Raw genomic sequence first — 27,616 nt, 5'->3', positions numbered from 1 at the left:
AAATGAACAATTCACCACATGTGTTACCATCATTCTTCCTTACTAGACCTCAAAAGTGATATGAATTTATGACATTTCTTGAAGGGCACCAGTGCTGTCAACACTCAGCCATCTAAAGTCCTTTAAAGGTAAAGCTGTTGTCTGAGCAGGAGTTTGGAAGAGAGGTTGACTATGTTTTGTTTTGTTTTTTAATACCAATCTGCAAGTGCTACCATTGTGTTTTCCAAGTAGGTGGACTTCATCCTCTCTTTGTCTCTTCTATTTATTTATTAATTTATTTCTAAAGCCAAAAGTCTTTTCTTCCTGCCTCTCTTTGCCACTTGACTGGATCATACTGTGTGACTGGTTGGTGAGGTGCTGCGTCACCTTCTGTATTGTTGCTTGCTCTCTGATTTCCTGTGAAGCACAATGAATCTTACATTAGACTATTCTGGGTCAGGTGGTGCACCATCTGTTCTCAGGCCTAGAAACCATGAGTAGCAGAGAGCAATGGTGAATAGCAGCTCCCTTGGTTTTCAGCAGAATATTCATATCCACCCACACAGGGAGCGAAGCAGATAGTCTGATCTACAACAGGGTAAAGGTTTATTTTCCTCACAAATCACTTCATAAAAATTTGCCACAAAACCTTTATTAAAATCATTTCCCACCTTAGGACTCACATGGAATGGAGTCAGTTTGAAACGATTTGCCATTTTTGTTCTAGGGTGGTGTTATGTTTGAGTGGTTGGGAATGATTGTGTAATTGTACATAATGGCTGGATCACAGGAGGCTGCCCAGAGTACATAAGAGCAGCTGGCAGATGTAAGTATTGAGGTGAATAGCAGGTAGCATTCAACAAATTGAAAGGATGGAGGCCATTTGGAACCTGGCTGCCAACCTGTGGTAGCATTTAAAAGCCTGAACAAGCCTTTGGTTATCAAAAATGAGATATTCACTTATAACACAGCTTTAAATCCTTGAGTTAAACTATGAAACTACATATAAAACTCATTGCGCTATCTCTCTCTCTGGTAGTCATTTATTCAAATTAAAATGAGCTGTTTTTACAACCTAGCCTTCAGTGTAAAGGCACAATATATGTTAAAGTTGCTAATCCATATATTTCATTAAAGACCCATTCCCATTATAGCATTTTGAAGACATGTATGATGCTAAATCATTTCCACAAGTGTTACATTGACTATAGAAAAAGGCCAACAGTAAGACATTTAAAGCTACCAGCACAACTAAGTTTATTGCAGCATTATTTACCATAACTAAGATATGGAACCAACCTAGATGCCCCTCAGTAGATGAATGGATCAAGAAAATGTGGTATATATACACAATGGAATTCTATGCCTCCATCAGAAAGAATGACATTGCCCCACTTGTTAGGAAATGGAAAGACTTGGAAAAAAATTATATTAAGTGAAGTAAGCCAGACCCAAAGAAACATAGATCCCATGGTTTCCCTTATTTGCAATATCTAGTATATGTATGAGTCAAGCAGAAAAGGTCAGATAATGTGATGTTAGGAAAATGAACCCTTAGATATGCATTTTAATGTTTTTTTCTTTCATGCATTTGTTTCTAATGCATTTATAAGATTATTTCTTTGTTGCTTTGTATGTCCCTCCCCCACAGTATAACCCCTGCTTTCACTATATTTGATGTCGGTATAATTTGTGGAGGAGATGGGGAAAAACAAGTCATTTAAGGATTCAGGTGGACCTGTTGCAACAATGAGAAGTACAAGTTGTCATGTCGAAAACCAGCTTTACAACGTTGGTGTGGGGGAGGGGGGTGAGGATTGGGGGGGGAGGAGGCTGGGAAGGGATGTGAAGGTAAACAAAGGAGGAGGCTGCAATGCTTGATAAGAAATGTATGCATTATCCTGCCCATGTAATTGTAACCCCTCTGTACAGTATGTTCACAAAAAATAAAAATTTTTAAAAAATAAAAAATAAATAAAATGATTTATATGACAGTTAATCTTTTTGTAATGTTTTAGTTTTTACCAGATATTTTTGAGAACCTAAAGCACTGCTTTTTTGAAAAAACTCTTAAAAAATGAGGAACCTATAAAAATAAATGAGACGGGCTGGGAAGGTGGCTCAGTGGTAGAGCGCTTGCCTTGCATGCCTGAGGCCTTGGGTTCAATTCCTCAGCACCACATAAGCAAAAAGAAAAAAGCCAGAAGTGGCACTGTGGCTCAAGTGGTAGAGCGCTAGCCTTGAGCTGAAGAGCTGAGGGACAGTGGTCAGGCCCAGAGTTCAGGCCCCACAACCGGACCAGGCCCAGAGTTCAGGCCCCACAACCGGACCAAAAAAAAAAAAAAAATGAGACAGAAAAGTCCTTGTGTTAACTCCCTAAACTGTTGGCCTGCCCTGTCCAGAGCTAAGGAAAGCTCTGTGCAGTGTGAAGCTCCTTATTGCTGACTCTGGAGGTTCTCTTTCTCTATTGGCCTACTCACATCTAGTACATTTTTATACAAAACTCCTGGGTTTCACTTGTCATTTTATAGAATATTTGCATTGGTGTGTTTTTTTTTTCAATTGAAAGAGCTTATGATATGATAGATTCTGGTTTGGACTCAAATAGTTATCTAGTCATCAGAAAAAAAAGTTTCTTAGATTTCTTAGCTTCAGGAAGAGCTAGCTTGAGGCAGAAATTGGACAACTGGGGCAGTAAGAGCTAATGTCGGATTAGGGAATATGGTTATGCAGTGTGTTAATGCAGAATTGCTACTTAAAGATCAGCAACATTATTTTAGTAGTACAAATCATAGCCATGCCCTTCTTTCTATTTTACTTTATTTGTAACTAGAATTACTGAAAACAGACCACACCCAGCAAAAATATTATTTTGGAAATAAGATCAGCTCTGCTTCAGCTTTCCCAAAATATAATCTTGACACACTAATGATCACCTTTAAGAAATGTAGCTCTATCAATCCTGGTTGCTATAAATAGTCTGCAGTTAATGTTCAAAAGGAAAGCCTTGGTGTGGAGTGCATTAAAATCTGCTCTGCCTATGTTGAAGGTATTTTTAGACCTCTGAAATTCATGTTGTAATTTTATGTGATTTTTTTTTCCAGTTTGAGAACTGACATTTCCACTTATTCCTTAACACATGAGCCTTCCTAAGAACATCTGAACTGAAGGCCTTTGACTTTACTCTATGCAGTCTTTATGTCAAACTCAATGTGGTTCTTGGACCAGGTAGTTTTTCACAACATTCAAATACAAATAGGTTTCTGATCTTTGATCTATATCCTGGTCTGCACAGCTGTGCTTCCCATGGATCCAAGATCCACATTACCACTGGAGAAGCCTGTCAGGCACTTCTAAGCCATTCCATTTGCTTCCTGATTCCACTCCTGCTGCCATTTATTTGACATTAATGGAATTCAAGGACTCTGAAATTTACACAAAACTCACAAAGCTTGGAACTGAAATAAACAACAACAAAAAATAACCAAAGCAATAGTATTTAAGCAGGTCAAACAAAAAGATCACTAATCTTGTGATTTATGCCCTGGAACACCCCAAGATTGTTTTTAACTTTTCTTATATGTTTCTACTGGATTTTCAACTTTTCTTCTAATCTACTATGGTGCTGGGGTGAAAAAAAAAACATTATCCAGTTCTAGTAATTACCATAATAAGTATACTGTCTAACTCACAACTAAGTAGTGCATGATGGATTTTGTTCTAGTACAACTATATTACACAACTGGATCCCATCTGCTTGGTAGTCAACAAACAGATTTTTTTCTGCTGTAAAAAAATCATCTATAATTTCCTTTATCCAAGCATCCAGGTACTTTTAGCTATAATTTAATTATACCTTCATGGCATCACCATCACAGTGTATTGCTAGCTTTATGTGATAACTCCCTCTTGAATATAGCTATACTTACTATCACTATTCCAGTTCCAACCACCATTTCTATAATTACCATAGAATGGAATTCCTATATATAGTCTTGAAAGAGTATATAATACTGTTCTTCAATGATCTTTTCATATATATATATCTGAAAATAATACTGAGATATTCACACAGTGAGACCAAAGGAGGGCATTCTTACAAGAGGATCACAAAGGCTCAATAGCTATGTGCATATGATCATATACAATAATATTTATTAAAACAAACTCCAAGAAATGAAAACAAGAGGTTTATTTTTTCTTTACGGCTATTTTTGTGTCCTGAACCTTTTATCTTGTTTGTAAGTTTATCTGTTTTGGGGAGGGTACAGAGGGCACAGAAAGGGTTGGACAAAGAGTGAACAAATATAGCAATGGTATTCACTAGACATTATGTTGAAAATAAATTATGCACATTTTGGTTGGGAATAGGAGGGAAAAACTGAGAGAAAGAAGGGGAGGGATGACATTGTCCAAAAACAAATATATTCTTTATCTGACTTAGCTAACTGTAACCCCTCTCTATATCATCTTTACAATAACAGTAATATATATATAGATGTATATGTAAAACATACGTCTGCCACAGTACCACTTCCTCCCCTTAATCCTTGAATGCTGATTGTTGCTCTTAGGATATAAAGCAAATGTTTTGACACAGCTCTATGACTGCTCAATCCATCTTTGTCTGGCTCTTTACACTGCATTGGCACCATCTTCTGATCTTTCATGACAACTGACCTCTTTCACTATGTTCGCCAGGCTTCTCTTCTTTCCCAAGATAAATACTACATCATGCCAAAAGCAGTGTTTCCTTTTGCTACATCCACTCACCTGTCAGCTCCCACCTAAAGACCAAGGTTACAAAAACACACCTCCTATATTCAATATGGGATCACTCAGAAGTACAGCTGGGCAGGACCTGAGAGAGGCTTGTGCTTCATGTTTAAGTTCGTCTCCAGCTGATCTTGCTAATGCTTCCCTGTTTATACCATTTCCTTAGAGCACCACCTCAACTACCTGCTTGTACAAGATACTTCATCTCGGCTCTGTTTCTAGGGATTCTAATGTAAGACACACTGGACTTTGCCTTCATTACACCATCCAGACTTTTATTTGTGTACTTGCATTTTTCATTATTTTTTTTCTAAAGTTGGTCATATGCCCTTAAAGTAAGGGATAGTGAATATTTGGCTGTCTATTGCAAGTATATTATCGGGCAGATACCATGCACATAGTCAATGTTGAATAAATTATGATATTTAGTATCATTATCCTGCTTCAGTGAGGGGCAAGGCTAATCTGTAGGCTTAGGACCAATTCTCGCCACAAAGACTGAGTGAGCCACTAGTTCAAGCTTTGACTGATTCTTTAATCTTATTTAAGCTCAAGGCCATTGCCTATTCTTATTGTCAGTTTGTAACCCGGCCACTTCATTCATCCACCCAATAGACAGGTTCTTCAAGTCTGAGAATATATGGAAAGTTTTCTACCCCTGTAATTTAAATCGTGAAGGTAACACAGATGATTGGAGATGTATTTATTTCTATTCAAAGTTTACCTTGCCTGGATCATTTTTGTTACTACCTTTTCTTCTTTTCTTTTAATAGTGCTCTTTCAAATAATTAAAAGCAAAGCAAGAATGTAAACATGGCTTCTTCTACTGAATATTTTATAAAAATACAAAATCATTGTGATCCTGAGTAAGTTTCTATTAGTGACTGTCAGTTTCTTAGATTTGACACTCAGTATCTAAAAGAAAAAGACAGAATTTCACATAAATTGCATTCCTCAAATGCAATCACATTTAATTTTCTACAGGTTTCCCTATATGTAAAGGTGAGAACACCGAAGGTACAACTTAAATAATACAAACAAATTCCTTTTAGGATAATGCTTGCCCTTGCCTGGATTGACAACTGAGAGAGATGTGTGGATTTTGAGCAAATTGGGGTTCCTGTGACATGATTTATGGCTCCCATGTGGGTAAAGTTCCTGATAACAGTAGGGCTCACTAGACTGAATGTTTGGACTTCCAGGATGTAGTTATATGGAACTACTCTCTGGCATGTAGTGAAAAAAAAATATGTGCAGTGTGCTGGTGGTTCACACTTGTAATTGTAGCTACATAAGAGGCTGAGATCTGAGAATCATGGTTCAAAGCCAACCTGGGGAGAAAAGTCCATGAGACTCTTATCTCTAATTAACCACCAGAAAGCCAGAATTGGTGCTGAGGCTCAAAGTGTTAGAGTACTTAGCCTTGAGAAAAAAAAAAAAGCTCAGGGACAGCATCCAGGTCCTCAGTTCAAGCCCCACCACCAACAAAGAAAAAGAAAATGTTTATAAAGCAAGAAGAGCCTGGAATGATGTATGCCACACCCTAAAGGCAAACAACTGTCAACCAAGAATACTGTACCCAGATAAACTCTCCTTCATAACTTCATAACAGAAGGTCAAATAAAAACCCTCCATAGTGAAGAAAAAGTGAAACAATATATCTTCACCAAACCAGCCCTACAAAAGGTACTTAAAGATGTCCTACCCATAGAAAACCAACAAGAGCACAATAAAGGCCAAGAAACAACCCCCAAACAGAGAATCCAAGAATCATAGGAAGAACCCAGTTGCCACAGCCCCCAAGAGGGTGAATAACATGGCAGGAAATACCAAACACCATTCAGCCCTAACTCTCAATTAAGTGACATAGGCTGTCTACTTGGATCTAAAAGCAGGATCTTTCTATCTGCTGTCTTTAAAAGACACAATTTGCCCACAAAAAACAAACATACTCTGAAAGTGAAAGGCTGGAATAAAATCTACCAAGCAAATGGCCCCATAAACAGGCAGGAGTTGCAGTCCTCATATCAGATAAAATAGACTTCAAATTAAATTAGTGAGTAGAGATAAAGAAGGTCATTATATACTAATTAAGGGATCTCTTCTTCAGGAGGATATTACAATTCTAAATACCTATTCACCAAATAAAGGAGCATCCAAAGTTATCCAAGAGGAAGTGGCGCTGTAGCTCAAGTGGTAGAGGGCTCGCCTTGAGCTGAAGAGCTGAGGGACAGCACCCAGGCCCAGAGTTCAAGCCCCACGACCGACAAAAAAAAAAAAAAAAAAAAGTGTTATGATGCAAAGTTATCCAAGAAACACTACTTTCCCTCAAATCTCACATCAATCCAAAGACATTAATTGTTGGAGACTAACACACCACTATGTCCACTAGATAGATCAACTCGGCAAAAACTCAACCTCGGATCTAAACAACTGCATAGATCAACTAAACTTAATGGACATCTACCGAATATTTCACCCAGCAGTATCAGAATACATGATCTTCTCAGCAGTACATGGAACAGTCTCCAAAATAGACCATGTTTTAGATCAGAAAGCAAATTTGTCTAAATTCAGAAACACTGAAGTTAAGCCCTGCATTCTTTCAGACCACAAGGGAATAAAATTAGAACTCAACACCAAATGCCACCTAAGAAAATCCTGTAATACAGGCAGATGAACAACACATTGTTGAACTACCTGTGGAAATTCAAATGTTCATGATATAACAAAAATGAACACACAGGTTGACCCATTATAACAATTAGATGAACACCACACTGTTGAAAACGAACTTTACAGATTAGGGGCGGGGAGGGAGAAGTTAGGGAGGTAGGGAGGGAAGGGATGACTGGGGGAAAAAAAAAAGGAGATGGTATGCTTGACAGGAAATGTACTCATTACCTTACACATGTAACTGTAAGTCCTTTGTATAGTATCTTTATAATAAATATATATATTAAATAAAAAGAAAATATTTATAAAACTTATATGAGAAATACTTTTTCTTAAATATGGCTCCAAGGTTGAGTATGAATTTTTGCTGTACCACTGAAAAGACAATGGAAGTTTCCAAAGGATCATGGAAAAAAGCCATAAAAGCCATTTAAGAAATAAATAGTCAAGATGTTTTGGAAGGAGGATTTCATAGTCATTGAGAAGAGAAACAAGTCGTACTGAATCTACTTTGCAGAGGCTTCTAATTACAGTTATCCTGAAGTTACAGACACCACTGTGTGGTAATTGATCTTTACTTCTACCCTGCTCGTGTGCTGATCAATTAGCAGGTCATAGTGGAGCTGTTACTTAATTCCAGAGAAAAAAAGATTCCATGAATTTTGGGGGTTCTAATTAGTAAAAAGGCAGTTAGGTTTGATGTAAATTTCCACCTCCTGGGCATCATTTGAAACTTACTTTTACAAAATGAAATATATATAATTAAAAGAAAACAGTAGGTAAAATAGTTATTAAAATCACTGTATTTATTACATGTGTTAAAGCAATTTAACAGATCCATTAGGTTTTTCTTCAACTTTGAACAATAGAGCAACTGCTCTGCTACTTGAGTTACACCTTCAGTCCTTTTTTCATTTTGTTACTTTTCAGTTAAAGTCTCACATTTTTCCCCCCTGGGATCAGCCTCAGATATCAATCTTCCTATCTGGAGCCTCCCGTGTAGTTGGGATCAGAGACATGGCAACACATGTAATTTGTTGAGATGGGGTTTCACTGACATTTTTGCCTGGGCTGGCTTCACATCTCAGTTCTCCCGATCTTTACCTTCTGGGTGGCTGAGATTATGGGCGTAGACTTCCATATCAGATCTGGTACAATTTTTTAACTCAAATATAATTCCTTGATCAAAGCAATAAACCCAAAATCTTAAAAACAGTTATTAAGTTTTGAGAACCATTATGGGTACTTGTGTCATACAAAATAAATAATAATCAATAAAATTGGTCTCAAATTTGGGGAAGAATATATCAAATATATAGTCACAATGTATTTACACAGAATTCTTCAGACATGTTTTCATTAATAAGATGATAAAGGAGGATAGAGAAATTCCCTAGGGCAAAAGGAACGAAGTTTGTTTAATATAGGTCTTGCTGCCTGCATTTTCACATTTAACACATTATAAGCAAAATCTTCCTAAGATAAAAATGCTGACTTGTGTTGGTAAATAATATAAATTCTTCTCCTCACATCAGGAGCCCATAAAACTTTAGAAGTGCTATAACTAAGTTTTATTGTTCCTGTGCACTTTTATTCCCCGACATTATGGTAAAATATTGTTTTTATTGTCTTTTTTCATTTGTCTCCTTTTTTTGTTAAATAATATTTTGATTTCATTCTTTTTTAGTGTGTGGTATTAGGATTTGAATTCAGGTCCTCAGACTTGCTAGGCAAGAGCTGTACCACCAGCATATATCCCCATCCTTCTTTGGTTCTGTTTCATGTTTCAGTTTAGATCCTTGCTTGGACTTGCCTCAGACCATCATCTGGTCTGGTCCACTGTATGGACCACAAAGACCATTATGCCCATTTTCTTTATTTAAAATGAGGTCTCAGGAACTTTTACTTAAGCAGCTCTGGAACCAGATATTCCTAGTCTCTGCCTCTTGAGCTGCTAGGATGATAGGTATGAGACACCATAGCTGGATTAATTTCATTATTTTTCTAAATGATTAAATATAACATTCAGAACTTATGAACCATTAAATCTGAAGCTTCAAATTAACCCATTAAACGTAATTATAAAAAATGATCTAAACATAACTAAATTAGAAAAGGCTAGGAAATTGATGGAATAAATCAGAAACAAGTTTTGAATAAAAGCAAGGATTAAGTTTTAGATTAGTATTTTAAAACTAGTTTTATCAGCCTATAAGAGAGATTTAATTGTGATTCCATAGCTGAAAGCAATGTCATTTCAACATGTTCAAGCCTCTATAGCATTCCTTTAAGCCTCTTCTCTCCTACTCGCCTATTTAAAAGTCTGTTGTCTTTAGAGTCATTTTTGTAAGTATATTCCTCACCCCGACCCCCCATTTAAAAATAGGAAAGGGAGCCAGGCACACATACCTACTCCTGTAATCTTAGCTACTCAGGAGGTGAGATCCTGGAGATTTTGGTTCAATGCCAGTCAAGGCAAAAAGGCTGAGATTTCATCTCCAGTAACTGCAAAAATCTGAGATAGAGATGTCACCCGAGTGTTAGAATCCAAGACAGAATAAGCAAACAGAGCAAGAGCAAGGCTCTGAATTAAAGTCCAGGTCCTAGCAAAGGACAATAAAAGAATTCAGAGCAGATTCCCCTCAAACAATGCATTTTAAAATTATCTTCCTTACCATACTGAATTCCTATTTTTTGTATTACAAAAGGAATTTAATCATTGTCATAAAACACAAAGGTTTCCCCAAACAACAAATTCTCAAAGAAATGACTGCCCCATTAATAAGTGGGCTAAAGACTTAAAGAGAAACTTCTCTGAAGAGGTAATAAGAATAGCCAGTATACACATGAAGAAACGCTCAACTTCTCTAGCCATAAAAGGACCCATGCAACAATGAGATGTACAAGACGTTGTGTCGAAAAACGAACTTTACAACTTTGGCGCGCATGGGGGGATGGGGGAGGTCCGGAGGGGTGGGGGTAGATGGAAAGGGATGGTAAGGGGAAACAAAGGAAGAGGCAACAATGCTTGATAAGAAATGTACTCATTACCTTGCTCATGTAATTGTAACCCCTCTGTACGTATTAAAAAAAATTCAAAATAACATTGAGATTCCACCTAACCCCAGTTAGAATGGCTATAATCAAGAAATATAATAACAACAGATGCTGGAGGAGATGTGGCCAAAAGGGAACCCTACTACTGCATAGTTGGTGGGAATGTAAACTTGTTCAACCACTCTGGAAAGCAGTGTGGAAGTTTCTCAAAAGGCTCCACATAGAGCTCCCCTATGAACCAGCAATCCCACTTTTGGGCATTTACCCAATGATCACAAACATGAGTATACTAAAGCTTCCAGCACAACTATGTTTATTGCAGCATTATTTACCAGAGCTAAGATATGGAACCAACCCAAATGCCCCTCAGTAGAAAAATAGATCAAGAAAATGTGGTATATATACATACATACACACACACACACACACACAAACACACACACACACACATACACACATATATTTAATCGAATTCTATGCCTCCATTAAAAAGAATGACCTCACCCCATTTGTTAGAAAATAGAAAGACTTGGAAAAATTATATTAAGTGAAGTAAGCCAGGCCCAAAGAAACATAGATCCCATGTTTTCCCTTATTTGCAATACCTAGTATATGTCTAAGACGAACAGAAAAGGTCAAAAGCTATGTATATATGACCATATAAGATGATGTTCAGTGAAATGAACCCTAAGACAGGGACATAAGTGGGTTTTTTTCTTGCTATTGTTTTTAACATACTTATAATGTACTATGTGATTAGTTTGTTTCTTTTGTATGTTCTTCCCCCATGGTATAACCCCTGTTTTTCTTGTATTAGAATCCAGGCCCTTCATCTAGTACATACATTTTTCTAATTTTGGGAGAGGAAGGGAAAAAACAAAATGCTTAAATAGGGATACAGATTGACCAATTGTAACAATAGATGTACAAGACACTATGTTGAAAACAAACTTTACAACTTGGTGGGGGGGAGGAGGTGGGGAGGGAAGGGATGCTGGGGGGAAAACAAAAGAGGAGATAACAATGCTCCATAGGAAATGTACTCATTACCTTACTCATGTAACTGTAACCCCTCTGTAAACTATTTTTACAATAAAAAACATATTTGAAAAAACCTTAAAATAAAAAATCCTGAAAAAACCCACAAAGGTTACTCTTTCCTCTCAAATAGAACATTATAGAAAGTGAATTAACATTACAGAACTCCTCAAACTGTTCTCAAATTCAAAGTCAGTCTTTAAATTCAAAATAGAAAAAGAAGGAAGACATGTCTGTTCTCAAATCTGTGAGTAACATCTGGAAGGCTTTCTAGAAGAACTGCTTTGTAACATCCATGGTAATATACTCCAATTTCAAATTCCCAGGTTACCATGCCCACAGAGAGCACTGATAACCAGTTTCTCCTATTTTACAGTAGTAGTTCTCAGAGTATTGTAAGTATAGGAAACACCTCAAAAAAATAGACAAGCATGTGGCCATCCTGGCACACATCTGTAATGGACTTGAAACAACACTGAGGAGAAAAACATCACTGAAATACATGAAGATGGCGTCTTCTCCATCTTTTCTATACCTTTTCTCCCCAAAGACAATGGATGCCTTATGCTCTTGGAAAAGCACAGTTTCCATACTTTTTTATTGTAAGAATACTGTACTGTACTATACTGCTACATGAGTAAGGTAATGAGTATATTTCCTATTGAGCATTGTTGTCTCCTCCTTTGTTTTTCTGCTACCGTCCCTTCCCTCCCCACCTCCACACCTCCCCTCCCCAACTACCCCCCCACCCCGAAGTTGTAAAATGCGTTTTCAACGTACTGTCTTGTATATCTCATTGTTACACTGGGTAAATTTTTCCCTTCCCCTCCTCAAATTAGAAAAATGTATATACAAGATGCAGGGCACCAACATCAAATACAGTGAAAACGGATTATACCCTGGGGGAAGAACATACCAAAGCAGCAAAAAAAAATCACATAGTACATTATAAGTACATTAAAAACAATAGCAAGAAAGAAAAAAAACACTCAAGTCCCTGTCTTGGGGTTCATTTCACTGAACATCATCTTATAAGGTCATATATACATAGCTTTTGACCTTTTCTGCTTGTCCTAAACTTATACAAGTTACTACAAACAAGGGAAACCATGGGACCTATGTTTCTTGGGCCTGGCTTACTTCCCTTAATATTATTTTTTTCCAAGTTTTTCCATTTCCTAACAATGGGGCAATGTCATTCTTTCTGATGGAGACATAGAATTCCATTGTGTATATATATCACATTTTCTTGATCCATTCATCTACTGAGGGACATCTGGATTGGTTCCATATCTTAGCTATAGTAAATAGTGCTGCAATAAACATAGTCGTGCTGGTAGCTTTAGTGTGGTCTTCTTTGTGAACATTTGGGTAAATGCCCAAAAGTGGGATTGCTGGTTCATAGGGGAGCTCTATGTGGAGCCTTTTGAGAAACTTCCACACTGCTTTCCAGAGTGGTTGAACAAGTTTACATTCCCACCAACTATGCAGTAGTAGGGTTCCCTTTTGGCCACATCCCCTCCAGCATCTTTTGTTATTGTATTTCTTGATTATAGCCATTCTAACTGGGATGAGGTGGCATCTCAATGTTGTTTTGATTTGCATTTCTTTTACAGCTAGAGAAGTTAAGCATTTCTTCATTTGTCTATTGGCTATTCTTATTTCCTCTTCAGAGAAGTTTCTCTTTAAGTCTTTAGCATACTTATTAATTGGGCAGTTGTTTCTTTGAGAATTTGTTTTTGAGGGATTTAGTTTTTTGAGTTCTAAGTATATTTTAGATGTGAGACCCTTGTACCTTGTATGGCTAATGAAGATCTCTCAACCCGTGGGCTTTCTATTGATCTTGCTAGCTATGTCCTTTGCCATGTGGAAGCTCTGCAGCTTCATGCAATCCCATTTGTCCAACCGTTCTTTGATTTGTTGTGTTTCTGGGTCTCTATTAAGAAAATTTCAGCCTTGCCAAGGACCCTAAAATTTCTCCTATACCTTCCTATAATGTTTTCAGTGTGTCTGTTTTGACTTTGAGATCTTTGGAGTTGATTCTGTTGCAGGATGATATATAAGGATCTAGCTTTAGTTTTCTACAGGTGTATAACCAATTTTTCCAGCACCATTTACTGAAGAGGTGTCCATATATCTGTAGGTTGAATTCTGTGTTTTCAGTTCTATTCCATTGGTCCTCAGGTCTGTTCTTGTGCCAGCTGTTTTGATTACCATGGCTTTGTAGTAGAGTTTGAAATTTGGTATTGACATTCCTCCAGCACTGTTCTTTCTGCTAAGGATTGTTTTTGCTATTCAGGGTCATTTATTGTTCCCTATGAATTTTTGGACTGCTTCTTCTATTTCATTGAAGAATGAGGTTGGAATATTGATAGGTATCGCATTGAATTTGTAGATAAACTTGGAAGTATTGCCATTTTCACAAATTGATCCTTCCAATCCAGGAGCATGAGAGGTTTTTCCACTTCCTAAGTTCTGCTTTAATTTCCTTTCAGGTTTTTTAAAGTTTTCATAGTAGAAGTCCTTCACTTCTTCAGTTAACTCCTAGGTATTTTATTTTTTGTGGGGCTATTACAGAGGGAGTGCTTTCCTGATTTCAGCCGCCCTCTTCTCATTGTTGGCATACAGAAAAGCTACTGATTTTTGAAGGTTGATTTCATACCCTGATTCTTTGCCAAAGTTTCGAATCAGCTCGAGTAATTTGACATTGGAGTCCATGGGATTCTTTAAATGCAAGATCATGTCCTCTGCCAAGAGGGAGAGTTTTACTTCATCTTTCCCTATTTGGATCACCTTTACGTTTGCATCTAGTCCTATTGCTCTAGCTAGGCATTCTAATACTAAATTGAAGAGAAGTAGAGAGAGTGAACATCCTTGACTATTCCCACATTTAAAAGAAATAGCTTTAGCTTTTTGCCATTAAGTATAATGCTGGTTGTAGGTTTGTCATATACAGCCTTTATTATATTGAGGAATGTTCCATGGATTCCTAGGGAAAAACACATTATTAGCATTAAAAATTAGCTTATGTTACATCTTTACCTGCTTATGCTCTATTCCTGTCAAGCTCACTCACTCTATCACTCTTCCTCCTACACCCAAAACGTCCCCAATAGATTTTATTGTTCCATTTTAATAAGCTGTTTCAACAATACCATCCTTGAAAGAGTATTTTGACAAGAACAAAAGTCATAAGGGTGGTCTTAAATGCAATTTCAAGTAAGATGAGTTTGTTAGAGGTTAGGCTCGTTTGGGTGGGAGGAGTGATACCTCAACTTTGCATCAGAGCTAACTAAAAAGAATAGAAAATTCTTTTTTTCTTCCTGCTTCTGCTTCTGCTCTAAATATTAACAATGCAATCTATTATTTTATGTGGTTATTAAATTGGTATGCTAGACTACCAACATGTCTTTGGCCAAATTTTGATCTTGATGTTATTCTAGAAGGAAGTGGAAGGCCACTAGTAAGAAGGAGTAAGGCATATTACAAAGGAACTCAGGGACAGGGAAATGAGCTCTTGGGCTTTGTTGCATTAAGCAATGATAATAGTACTTGAGAAAAGGAACAGAGTCATGGTTTGGGGTAAGGAAAACAGAACAAAACAAAACAAACAAATACTGTGGAGAAGGCAGGCCAAGACAGAAAAATGGGTACCAACATTTAAGTTATTAGGGTGTGAAATGATAAATATTTTTCTGTCAATAACAATTATCAAGAATGAAATTTAAACAATAAATACAAAACACTTTTCAGATAGAAAAAAAGGAGCATTTAGAAACGAATTGCATATAAATAGAAAGGCAGTTTTCTAGGTTTTCTGTTAAGGAGATTCACAAAATCAGAGAAACTGATGAGAAGAAAAAGCTATGGTTTTGGTGGATAAAATGTTAAGAAATTGTTCATGGGCCAATTTTGCCTAATATCATGTAATATGTTGTTTAGAAATTGCATAATTCACAAAGAAACATAGGTCCCATGGTTTCCCTTATTTGCAATATCTAGTATATGTATGAGTCAAGCAGAAAAGGTCAGATAATATGATGTTAGGAAAATGAACCCTTAGATATGTATTTTAATGTTTTTTTTCTTTCATGCATGTGCTTCTAACGCATTTATAAGATTATTTCTTTGTTGCTTTGTATGTCCCTCCCCCACAGTGTAACCCCCGCTTTCACTATATTTGATGTCAGTATAACTTGTGGAGGAGATGGGGAAAAACAAGTCGTTTAAGGATACAGGTGGACCTGTTGCAACAATGAGAAGTACAAGTTGTCATGTCGAAAACGAGCTTTACAATGTCGGTGCGGGGGCGGGGAGGGGGGGAAAGGATTGGGAGGGTGAGGGGGAAGGCTGGGAAGGGATGTGAAGGGTAAACAAAGGAGGAGGCTGCAATGCTTGATAAGAAATGTATGCATTATCCTGCCCATGTAATTGTAACCTCTCTGTACAATATGTTCACAAATAAAATAAAATTTAAAAAAAAGAAATTGCATAATGTAAATTCAGACTAATACTTGAGTACAAATATAGCTGTAGATGCATTGAACATTTTGTGCCAAAATAATCTTCATTTGAAATTTCTATCAATAAAAATTATAAACTTTAGATTATTATGGAAAGAATTGAAATCATGATATCTGTTTGTCATTTGATGATGTTTTCTTGTTTGAGTATATATTTTTTAAAGTGGTAATGACACTACAATATATAAGAATATGATATAAATCTATAAATTTAACTATAGTTATGACTCTATACAACTACAAAACACCTACAAGCAGGTACATTTTAATCTCTGTTATAAATCCTCAAAGTGGCTCATTTCTTTTTTCATAGACTTCCTCCCAAAAAGCTTGGAATAAGGGAAATGCCAATTTTCATTCACAGCCCATGGGACTGTTTTCTTACTGTTTAGGCAAATTTGGTGTGCCCAGAATAGTAGGCCCTGTATTTCTCTGACAACTAGCTACAAGGAGCATAATTTATGCTTATTATTTTTGTTTGCCATTTCTGTTCCTCTGATTATATTTTGTTGTGTCTGTTCTCATCTTTTGAATATTAAATATTTGTGTTTTTCCTTTCATCTTGTGGCATCAATATTCTTCCAGTTTCTTTCTTGTCTCTGACTTTAATTATTAAGTCACTTTGGAAACAATTTTTTTTTGTGCTAGTCCTGAGACATGAACTCAAGGCCTTGTGCTCCCTCTTGGCTTTCTTACTCATGAGTGGCACACTACCACTTGATACAGACTTTCACTTCTAGTATTTTGGGGGATTAATTATAGGTAGAGTCTGGTAGAGTTTTCTGCTCAGACTAGCCTCAAACTATCATCCTCCAGATCTCAGCCACCTGAATCAGTAGGATTACAAATGTGTGTCACCTGTGTCCAGGTCTTTCTACCTATTTCTTATTTTTAACTGGCCAGAGGAAATATATATATATATATATATATATATATATATATATATATATATATATATGTGTGTGTGTGTGTGTGTGTGTGTGTGTGTGTGTGTGTGTGTGTGTGTGTGTGTATAGAGAGAGAGAATGTATATGTAAATGTATCTATATTTATGTAAATATAATATATAAAATATGTTTATATATTTATTTATATATGTAGGTGTTGCTATTGAGTTATTCACCTACTGTGTTAAATCATTCTCTCTCAGGTAATGTGTTTCTGGTATTTGTATCTGTGGTTTGCACAGTTTCTTTGCGTGTCCGCCATGTAAGTAATCTCAGCACAGCACCTATAGCAGTGGGTGCTGGGGAGCCTTCTGCAGGTCAGTTAGCAGGAATAACTGAATGACCCTACTGAGAAGTAGAGAGAACGCTTTTTTAGTGTAGGACACTTTAGGACCAAGCAAAAGAGAAAAGGAGGCTTTTGGCCAGAGCAACACAATGATTCCACTTATGAATTTACTTTTTTTTTTTTTTTTTTCTTGGTCAGTCATGGGCTCTGCACTCTGGGCCTGGGTGTTGTCCCTCAGCTCTTCAGCACAAGGCTAGCACTCTACCACTTGAGCCACAGCGCCACTTCTGTTTTGTTTTTTTTCCTGCTTATGTGGTGCTCAGGAATCGAACCCAGGGCCTCATGCATGCAAGGCAAGCACTCTACCACTGAGCCACCTTCCCAGCCCTGAATTTACTTTCTTATAGATTTTGTTTATTAACTGACTAGGCCACCTTAAGAGGAAAACAAAATACAGATCCTCCTCTTCACTCCAAAACAGAATTCTACTCTATCAAAACTTTCAAGAGTTCCATTTCTCCATTGACTCATTATCAACAATGAACAACTGCTTTGCTCTGCAGTATTTATCAGCAAGATCATTCTATTTCTTAAGCCTCTTTTTTTAAATTTTTCTTTTGTTGGTCTTGGGGCTTGAACTCTGGGCCTGGGTGCTGTCCCTGTACTCTTCAGCTCAAGGCAAGCACTCTACCTCTTGAGCCACAGTGCCACTTCCAGTTTTCTAGTGGTTTATTGGAGATCAGAGTCTCACCCACTTTTCGGCCCAAGATGGCTTTGAACCGTGATCCACAGCCTCCTGAGTGTCTAGGATTACAAGCATGAGCCACTGGGTCCCGGCCGTTAAGCCTCTTTAACAAGGAGCTGCAGCAAGAACAAGAGAACCAAGGATATAAATTCAGGCTGCCATTATCCCAGAATCCTCTGCTCCATATCCTGCTTTTAACTTCTTAAGAAATAAATATGTATTAAGATGCCTAGAAATATATTATCTCATTATCTTCTGGCTCATTATATGTCTTCCTCTGACTTCTTAGCTTTTCCAATTTGCAATAATGAGATGGAAATTAATCTCCAACTAGCCATCTTTGTTTCTTCTTATTTCTTTTTTCATTAAAAGGTTTGCGTTTTAATGAGGTTGCCACTCTTGACAGAACAGTGCTTCTGACTCACCTGTGACTGCTGAGCCCAATCCTGACACTCTGGTTCAACTCTTCTGGACATTCAGAAGATACATCTAAGATGTTTCTTTTTCTTTTTTTTGGGGGGGGGGTCTGGTTGTGGGGCCTGAACTCTGGGCCTGGGCGCTGTCCCTCAGCTCTTCAGATCAAGGCTGGCGCTCTACCACTTGAGCCACAGCGCCACTTCCGGCTTTTTTCTTTTTGCTTATGTGGTGCTGAGGAATCGAACCCAGGGCCTCAGGCATGCAAGGCAAGCGCTCTACTACTGAGCTATCTTCCCAGCCCCCTAAAATGTTTCTTGAAATTAAAGAGAAAGTGTAATACCTCTCTAGTTCTATGAATCTTGAATTCAAATTATTTTTTAATTCAGATTATTGTATACCATTTTGATAGAACTGAAAAAAAATCACAGTTTTAAATAAGCATGCCTGAAGTTTTGATGAAGATTCATGCACATTAAAGCTTGAGAATTGATATTATAGGGATAGTAGTGAGCATCACTTGAACAATTTTTTTTAATTCTAAAGTAAAAATAAACATCTGGGTGATTAAAAATTTAGATCACCAGTTCTGTAGCAGAAAGTCTGTTCCTTAGCAACCATAACTTTCTTCTTCTTTTTTAAAGAGTTGTACTTTCATTATCTTTAAGTGGTTGAACAAAGGGATTGCCATTCAACAAATCAGTTTATAGGTATAATGCATCTTGATCAGTAGACCTCTTTTAGCATTCTCCCAAAGAAAAAGATCTGATTTTCTCATTTTCATAAGATATGCATTGGATATTGTGACTGAATTCTCTCTGCTTTCTTCTCTTCATCCATCAACCCCTGTTCTCTTGACTTCCTCCCCCCACACTTTTCAAGTGCCAATTTCCTAGTATTCATTTCTTCGGAACATGAGTTAGTTTTTCTAAGGAATTACATCATTTGAACTACCCCACAAACACCATACTTTGGTTAATACATTTGTGTACACTTACATGTAACCCCAATGTGCTCACCTGTATATTTATAAGTTAGAGCTAGTTTCCACATGCAAGAGAAAACATGTGTTCTCTGACCCTGACTTTATTTAACATAATTTTTTCCAGGTCCATCCATTCCTTTGCAAATGATGTAGTATAATTCTTTATAATGGACAAATAAAATTCCATAGTGTGTATATACCACATATGCTTGATCTATTTGTCCACTGAGAGGCATCTGGGCTTTTTCCATACCTTGTATGGTTAATAGTTCAGCAATGAACATGGTTATGGAAGTGGATTTACTGTATTCTAATTTGTAATCATTTTGGAAAATGCCCTACAAGAGTAAAATTGCTGGATCATAGAATGGTTCTATATTTCCTTTTTTTTAAGGAATCTCAAAACTGCTTTATAAAGTGGTTGTACAAGTTTACATTCGCACCAGCAATATTTAGGTTTCCTTCCCCCTACCCTATTGTTGGTGATGGCCATTCTAACTGGGGTGAGATAGAATCCTAATGTTTTGATTTGCATTTCCTTTGGCCAAAATTGTTCAGCATTATTTTAGGTGTCTATTAGCCATTTTTACTTCTTCTGAGAAAACCCTCTTTAGCTCATTTTTTTCATTTATTAATTGGATTCTTGATTCTTTGTGGGTTTAGTTTATTAAAGTCCTTGTTTATTTTGGATATTAGATCATTGTCTAATATTGTATAGCTGGCAAAGATGTTCTCCAATTTTGTAGCTTTTTAGCTTGTAACTCTCCCCTTTGCTGTGTAGAAACTTCTTAGTTTGATGCAATCTCACTAGTCATTTTCTTTTTGATTTGCTTAGCCCCTGGAACTTTACTCAGAAAGTTCCTCCCTATGCCAAGATGTTCTAATGTTTCCCCTGCTCCTTCCTGTAGTAGTCTGATGGTTTTAGATCTTATATTGAGGTCTTTGACGCATTTTGAATCCATACTAGTATAGGGTGACAGATAGGGATTCAGCTTCAGTTTTCTGCATGTGAATATCCAGTTTTTCCAACAACATTTATTGAAGACGCTGTCTTTTTCTCATTTTATGTTTTTGGCTCTCTAGCAAATATTAGATAGCTATAGGTATGTAGGTATGTAGGTTTATTTCTGGATGTTTTATTCTATTCCATTGGTCCTTGTTTCTGTTTTTTGCTAGTGCCAAGTTGTTTCCATTACTATATCTTTCTATAGTAACTTTGAAATTTGAATAGCTATACCTCAAGCATTACCTTGGATTGCTTTTGCTATTCAGGGCCTTTTATGGTCCCATGTGAATTTTTGTATTGCCTTTCCTACATATTGTGTTTCTTTTTTTGTTTTTGTCGGTTGTGAGGTGTGAACTCCGGGCCCTGGTGCTGCCCCTCAGCTCTTCAGCTCAAGACAAGCAATCTACCACTTGAGCCACAGCACCACTTCCAGTTTTCTGGTGGTTTATTGGAAATCAGAGTCTCACAGACTTTCCTGCCCAGGCTGGCTTTGAACCATGACCATCAGATATCAGCCTCCTGAGTAGCTAGGATTACAGGCATGAGCCACCAGTGCCTGATCATATTGTGCTTCTTAACTGTTAATTTAACTTTAAAAAGCCATTGTTTACAAAATATCTATTTGTTGGTCTTCTGATGAATAAAATGAATTTTGGTGGTATAAATTTTGGTAGCATAAATTCTACAAGACCAGATTCTTCTTTGTCTTCTCAGTGTTTAGTATGATAGTACATAGTAATCAAGTAAATTTTGTTTTTCATAAACCATGGATGACTGCATATATTTAACTTGTGTGTGATTGTACCACTACCTTGAAGGGAAAGGTGACAGGAATTGAATAGCAGTATTGAACTCTGAGACTCAGAGTCAGGTAGTATCTACTTGAGAAGTATGGGAGAAAGCCTTGTGATTCTGCAAATGTCTTATTCACTACTTAGAATAATCTTTGCATTACCATTCAGTGAAAATTCATATAAAGAATAGCTTTTATGATTATTTACTACTAAGATTAGTTTTTGGGAAGCCAATGATGAGATGGTGCTCAAGACTGAAATCTTGGAAATATCTAAGAATACAAAACTTTCAAACTATAGAATTGAGTGTAAGGATGACACTGATGCCAGGTTAAGTTCCCAAATGGGCTAATAAACATATACTTCATGATTCTAAGAAAAGAATAGGGGTGATTATAGAACAAATTGAGTAGGAATTATGCCAGATCAGACTTATTTCCTTTTTAGGCAATGTTTATTAGACTAGAAAATCTGGGGAATGCTCTACCATAGAGATACTATAATGTATTTTTGGAAAGACATTTGATAGTTTCTCAAAGGTATATATAAGGACAAGATGAAAGCACTGTTATCCAAAAGTGAGACTTCTTAGCAGTTTCATGGAGGTATATGAATCAGAAAGAGCAGTGAAATAAAAGGGTCTAAACCCTTTTGCTGTTTTAATACCCAGGTAGTTATTTACTATTTCTACAGTTAAGATACTCCTTCATAGACTGTCCATTTTTCTCCCATCCTTCCTCTAACTCTTCAGCTCTGTTACCTCCAATGAAATAGTGTTTGGAATTACTTTCTTTCCTTTTCAGTTAGCTTATATTTGCTACATATGGAATGAAGAGAATATGGATTACCTTGGGAATTTCCAAGGCATTATTAGGTCCTATAATTTGGAAAAGAAGACTGACAGCACTTTTTACAATTGCTGTTAAATTAGGCAAAAAGTAAAATGTTTCAGATGATTATTCATGATTGTTAAATTAACCATTTAATTATTTGAGCTAGAGTAAATATATAAAATTATATCAGCATATCAATTTTCATTAATATGTTTGTCTATAGAATTTGGTTCCCTTGACCTCCATGAACAGAGTTAATTATAGATTTGAGTGTTCTATCTGAAAAAAGTCTGATTTACCAGAATATAGGGGCTTTCTAGTTTGGGAGTTTTATTTACTAATGTAGCTCAATGTTAATTTTTAATATTGCATGATTTTTGTATGCAAACACTTAGGTAGTCATTTAATGTCATTCCTTTTATGAAGATATTTTGTATTTCCATTTTTAAAGTAAGCATTGCTTATCATATCATTTCTTAGGGAGAATTTCACTTTCTGGACTGAATTATGTAGCTGCCCTGGATATATCAAAAATATTCCCCATCATTCTCTCCTTTGGCACCACAGAGCACTCACATATTCTGGAGCACGGGACCCTAGAGAGTACTCATACACAAATCTGACAGATCTAGACTCATATCTTACTCATGTCACTTACTATGATGGCAAATTTTATTTGTCAATCTGGGTCACAGAGTGCCCAGGAATTTATCTGTTCAGATATTATTCTCTGTATGTATGTGAGAGTGTTTGCAGGTAAGATTGACATTTGAAATCACAGAGTAAGTAAATCAGGTTGCTGAAGGTTTGAGTAGAACAAGAAAAAAAATGCTGAATAAGAAAGCATTCCCTTCTATCTGACTCCTTCAATTGCATTCTGATGAAGACCTGTGAAAAGCATCCAGCTTCAGACTGAAATCAAAATACTAGCTTTCTTGGATCTAGACATCTGAGACTTCATATTGGAACTAGCCAATTCCTATGACCAATCAATCAATGAATCAGTTTGTCTATTCACCCAGCAATATATTCTACTAGTTGTTTCTGTGGAAATTGTTTCTTTCTTTCTTTCTTTTTTGACTGGTTTATACCTAGTACATAGCTCAGAATCCCCTTAGCATCTGCCTTTAGTGTGGGACAGAAGTATTAATTTCCTCAGCTTCTAGGGTACTGGGCACAGCTTAATCCCTTGCTGGAGACTGCTCTCTGCCCTCATCTATGGCCTCACTTCTTCCCAGAATAGCCAATATCCAGTGACAATCACAAAAGTCCTATAAATCCCCCAGATACCTGGCCCAAATCTGTCCAGTTTGTCAGGGTTATCAGCTCTAGAACTGGAGAATGACTGTGTCTTTTGTTGTGGATGAACAACCAATAACCTTTCCTTTTTTCATTTGCTTTCCTTTCTCTACATGCCAATCCCAAAGCATTGTCTCCATCAAATTCTTGCATTCAAACACTTATCTAAGCATCCACTGTACAAGGCACCTAATCTGTGACCACACCTATTCCATAACAATAGTAGTGAGGTTTAAGGAAGATAAATTAAATCCGATAATATCACATAAGGATGGCTGTTAAAATCATTAGTCATAAGAATAGACTGAGCCTGCTGGGTGCTGGTGACTCATGCCTTATAATCCTCGCTACTCAAGATACTGAAATATGAGGATCATGTTTCAAAGTCAGCTCATGAGACTCTCACCTCCAATTAGTGAGCCCCCCCACAAGCCAGAAATGGAGCTGTGTGACTCAAATGGTACAGCACCAGCCTTGAGTGAAAAAAGTTAAGAGATGGTGTTCAGGTCCTGAAGTTAAGCCTTAGGACTGGCACAAATAAAAGAAAGAAAAAGGAGAGAGACAATATACTGAACCATATTTTCAGAGCAAATGCTCTAACAGTTACAATCAGATACAAAATTCTGAACTCAAAATAACAAAATAGTTTGAAATCTAGTTCAACCACATATTGATCACATAGCAATTTTCATCAGTTTCCCGAATCTCCGTTTACTCATTTAGAAATTAGTGAAGTTGACTACACAATGTAAGTGTTTTTCATGCTCAAATGAGATAAATACAAATGAGATAAGGGGCTTAGAAATTCCCCTGGATCTCACTGAGAACTGTTATTATAATTAATATCTTATGATCAATATTGCTTACTCAATTGCAAAAATGAAGTAAGATGTCTTTATAACTCTCACTATGTACACTCACAGTTTGAGTCCAACATCAACAACAGAATCTTATAGTACTCCTGATTCTAAACAAAGTCTTATAAGAACAGAAATATCTAAGCAAGAAAAGTAAGAATTTGAGAGCATGGTTAGTAATAGAGGTCTTCTTTATTTCAAAAACTTCTAGAATTTTTCAAAATCTTTCACTTGCTAATCTTATGTGATTTTAGTTAGAATTAATTTTGTTAGTTAGTTAGAAATAATTTTGCTCTCTTCTCAGTAACTTGGACTTAAATTAATGGTTATAGTAGGTCAGGGAAGGTCATTCTGATTATAAGTCTGAGGACAGAGCACTGTATCAATGAGGAAATTAAGAAATAAAATGTACAATTATATAAGAATTGGATATGACCATGAGTATTTGCACCCACATACTCAAACATACACAATTTTTTGTTTTGTTTTTTAAATTGACTTTTTATTCCAGAAACTCATTCATATTATAGAAAATTTGCAAAGTATAGAAAACATCCACTTACTTTAACTTTCAACATGTTGCAGTAGCTTCAGTGTATTTGTCAGACTTTAGATAGTAATTTTGCCCCAAATCAACTCAAGACCTCTTTCCACATTTCCTTACTTTCTTTCTTTTTTCTTTCTTTCTCTCTTCCCTCCCTCTTCCCTCCTTCTCCCACCTTCTCCCTCCCTTCCCCTTCCCTCCCTCCTTCCTTCGTTCGTTCGTTCGTTCCTTCCTTCCTTTCTTCCTTCCTCCCTCCCCTCCCCCCCTCTCATTTTCTCTCCCCTTAAAATACTTTTTTATTTCAAGATCAAGTTGAGGATATAACATTGCACTGGTGGGTCAGCTTGACCTCTTATTCTCCTGTGGATGGTCAGAACCTTTGACTTTGGAAGTTCTGAAGAGTACTGGCTAGATATTTCCTAGAATGTCCTTCCATCTGAATTTACCTGATGATTATACAGATGATAAAAATTATACAGATTTCAGGAAGACAAGCTCAGGAAGAGATGCTACCTTCCCTACATCACCATCAAGGGCATATGTCCTCATAGGTGATGGGAAATTGTCACTTGGTTCAGGTGAGATAGCCAATCTTTATTCTGTAACAAATTATGCCAACTATAAAGGTTTAACACAACATACATTTATTACTTGATTGTTCTGTAAGATGGAAGTACAATGTGTATATCACTGTGCTACAATCAGGGTTTTCACAAAGCTGTGTTCTATTCTGCAAGCTCTAGAAAAAGATCTGCTTCCTTGTGCTTTTTAATTTCTAGAGGCTATCGACATTCCTTACCTCATCTTCCTCTATCTTCAAAGCCAACATCACAGCATTCTCAAATCTTCTTTGATTAATCCTTCTTCTGCCGTCCTTCCTCTTTAAGGGCTTTTGTGACGTCATTAGGTACACATACTTAATCTAGGATAATCTACTTATAGTGAATAACTAGGTAACCTTTGTTCTCTTTTGTCAAAGTAATATATCCATCTTGGTTCTTGATTAGGGTATGCACACAGGGAGGCAGAAGCTTTTATTCTGAAAACAATAGGTCACGCTTGCAAAGTTTCTTGGTATAAAGTAACCATTTCTTTTCTCTTTTAAGGTTCTTAATTCTCATTTTCCTTATCTGTGAAGAAGAGATAATGAAGTTAGCATGCGTGGAAATATTAGGTAACTGACTGTACAGAAAGCTTCTGGGGTACTGTCCCTCAGTTGTAACTGAAGATGAATTTGTTTGATTCAGCTTTATACAGCTTCACCATCCAAGGAAGGAAGGTGACTATTCTCATTTGTGAGATAACTTTTCTTCATTTTGTATCACTTTATCAAAGGATGAAATGTGAGAGATCCTCACTTGGACTCAAGGGAGGGACATACTATCCAAAATGTATCTAAAGCACAGAAGTTCTTGGTTAGCAATTCTGATAGATTCAAGAGGATTAAATAAGCTGGGCGCTGGTGGCTCACACCTGTAATCCTAGCTACTGAGGAGGCAGAGGTTTAAGTATAGTGGTTCAAAACCAGCCTGGGCAGAAAAGTCCCAGTGACTCTTATTTCCAATTAACTACCAGAAAACCAGAAGTGGTACTGTGGCTCAAGTGATAGAGTGGTAGGCTTGAGCCGAAGAGCTGAGGGACAGCGCCCAGGCCTAGAGTTCAAGCCCCCTGACAAAAAAATGTTAAAAGAGAGAGAGAGAGAGAGAGAGAGAGAGAGAGAGAGAGCACAAGAGAGAGCATTAAATAGATAACTGAAAATGTGCTCCCACTCCTTATATAGTAATTTCTGGCTACACATGTCATATGTCTTTTTAAGCTGGTAATTACAATGACTTGTTTATTAACAGTTGTTACTGATATGTCACTTAATGGTACATTGAAAATAGATAAGACAAGGTTTATTGAACATTAACAAAGATACTCCTTGGATAAATTGACATGTGGAGTTTACCTTCCACATCACAGCAAGGAACGTCCTAATCTAGGATAAAGGATTTTAATGTTTGATTTATGATTTTAAATATATTAAGCATTTGTTCCACTGAAAATTTTTTCATGCGAAAGTTCACTATTTATTTCAGAGCAGAGAAACAAAAAGTACAGAGCACTGACGAATCCTCAGAAGTTACCACTGTTGACTTGTTCTAGATTTGTACAACTATTAGGGCTGATTTGCCATACTTAAATTGCACTTTAGGGTATGGGCAATCCAATACAATGGCTTAGTATTGTGACTAAAGTTCTTTTCTTTTCTATTTCATTACAAAAAAGCAAATGCTAATAATAAAAGCTACACATATGAAATATCAAGCTTAAAGGACTGAATTTCCTTTAAAAGGAAAATGGTGAAAAGTAGATACTTACAAACACTCTATAGTGAATAAGATTTTAAGCTTTGTGAAAAGGCTGATTCCTGTGAGTTTATGTGCATGTGGAAAATAGCAACTGTTACTTATTCAATATTTGTTGCTGGCTGAACAAAAATATCAAATTGCTGATGTTAAAGAATTTCTTGGCTTACAAGTTGACAGGCACTGGGCATTGCAGAAGCTACCTACATTGCCTAGATTAAAACTCTCAGATGTTATTATAGGCAGAAGATCATATTAGATGGAAAGGAGTTAGAATTCTTGTTCTTTCACTTCAAGTGACATATACTTGAACAAACCACCTTACTTTTCTGGGTTTTAGTATTTCTCAGTGTAGTTAATGTTTCTTATTCTGGTGAATACTACAATACCTAACAATGTATTTATTACTTAATTGATGCTTCTTACTATAGCTGGATAGGATTAGTGACTTCCAAATCTTCATAAATGTGTTTTGAGGCAGCCTTCTTCTCTGAAATGAAAACTTT

The sequence above is a fragment of the Dipodomys spectabilis genome, unplaced genomic scaffold, assembly GCF_019054845.1.
Source record: "Dipodomys spectabilis isolate Male_0828 unplaced genomic scaffold, ASM1905484v1 ptg000190l, whole genome shotgun sequence".
Taxonomy (NCBI): domain Eukaryota; kingdom Metazoa; phylum Chordata; class Mammalia; order Rodentia; family Heteromyidae; genus Dipodomys; species Dipodomys spectabilis.
The sequence above is the reverse complement of the archived record's forward strand: the minus strand, read 5'-3'. Positions refer to the sequence as shown.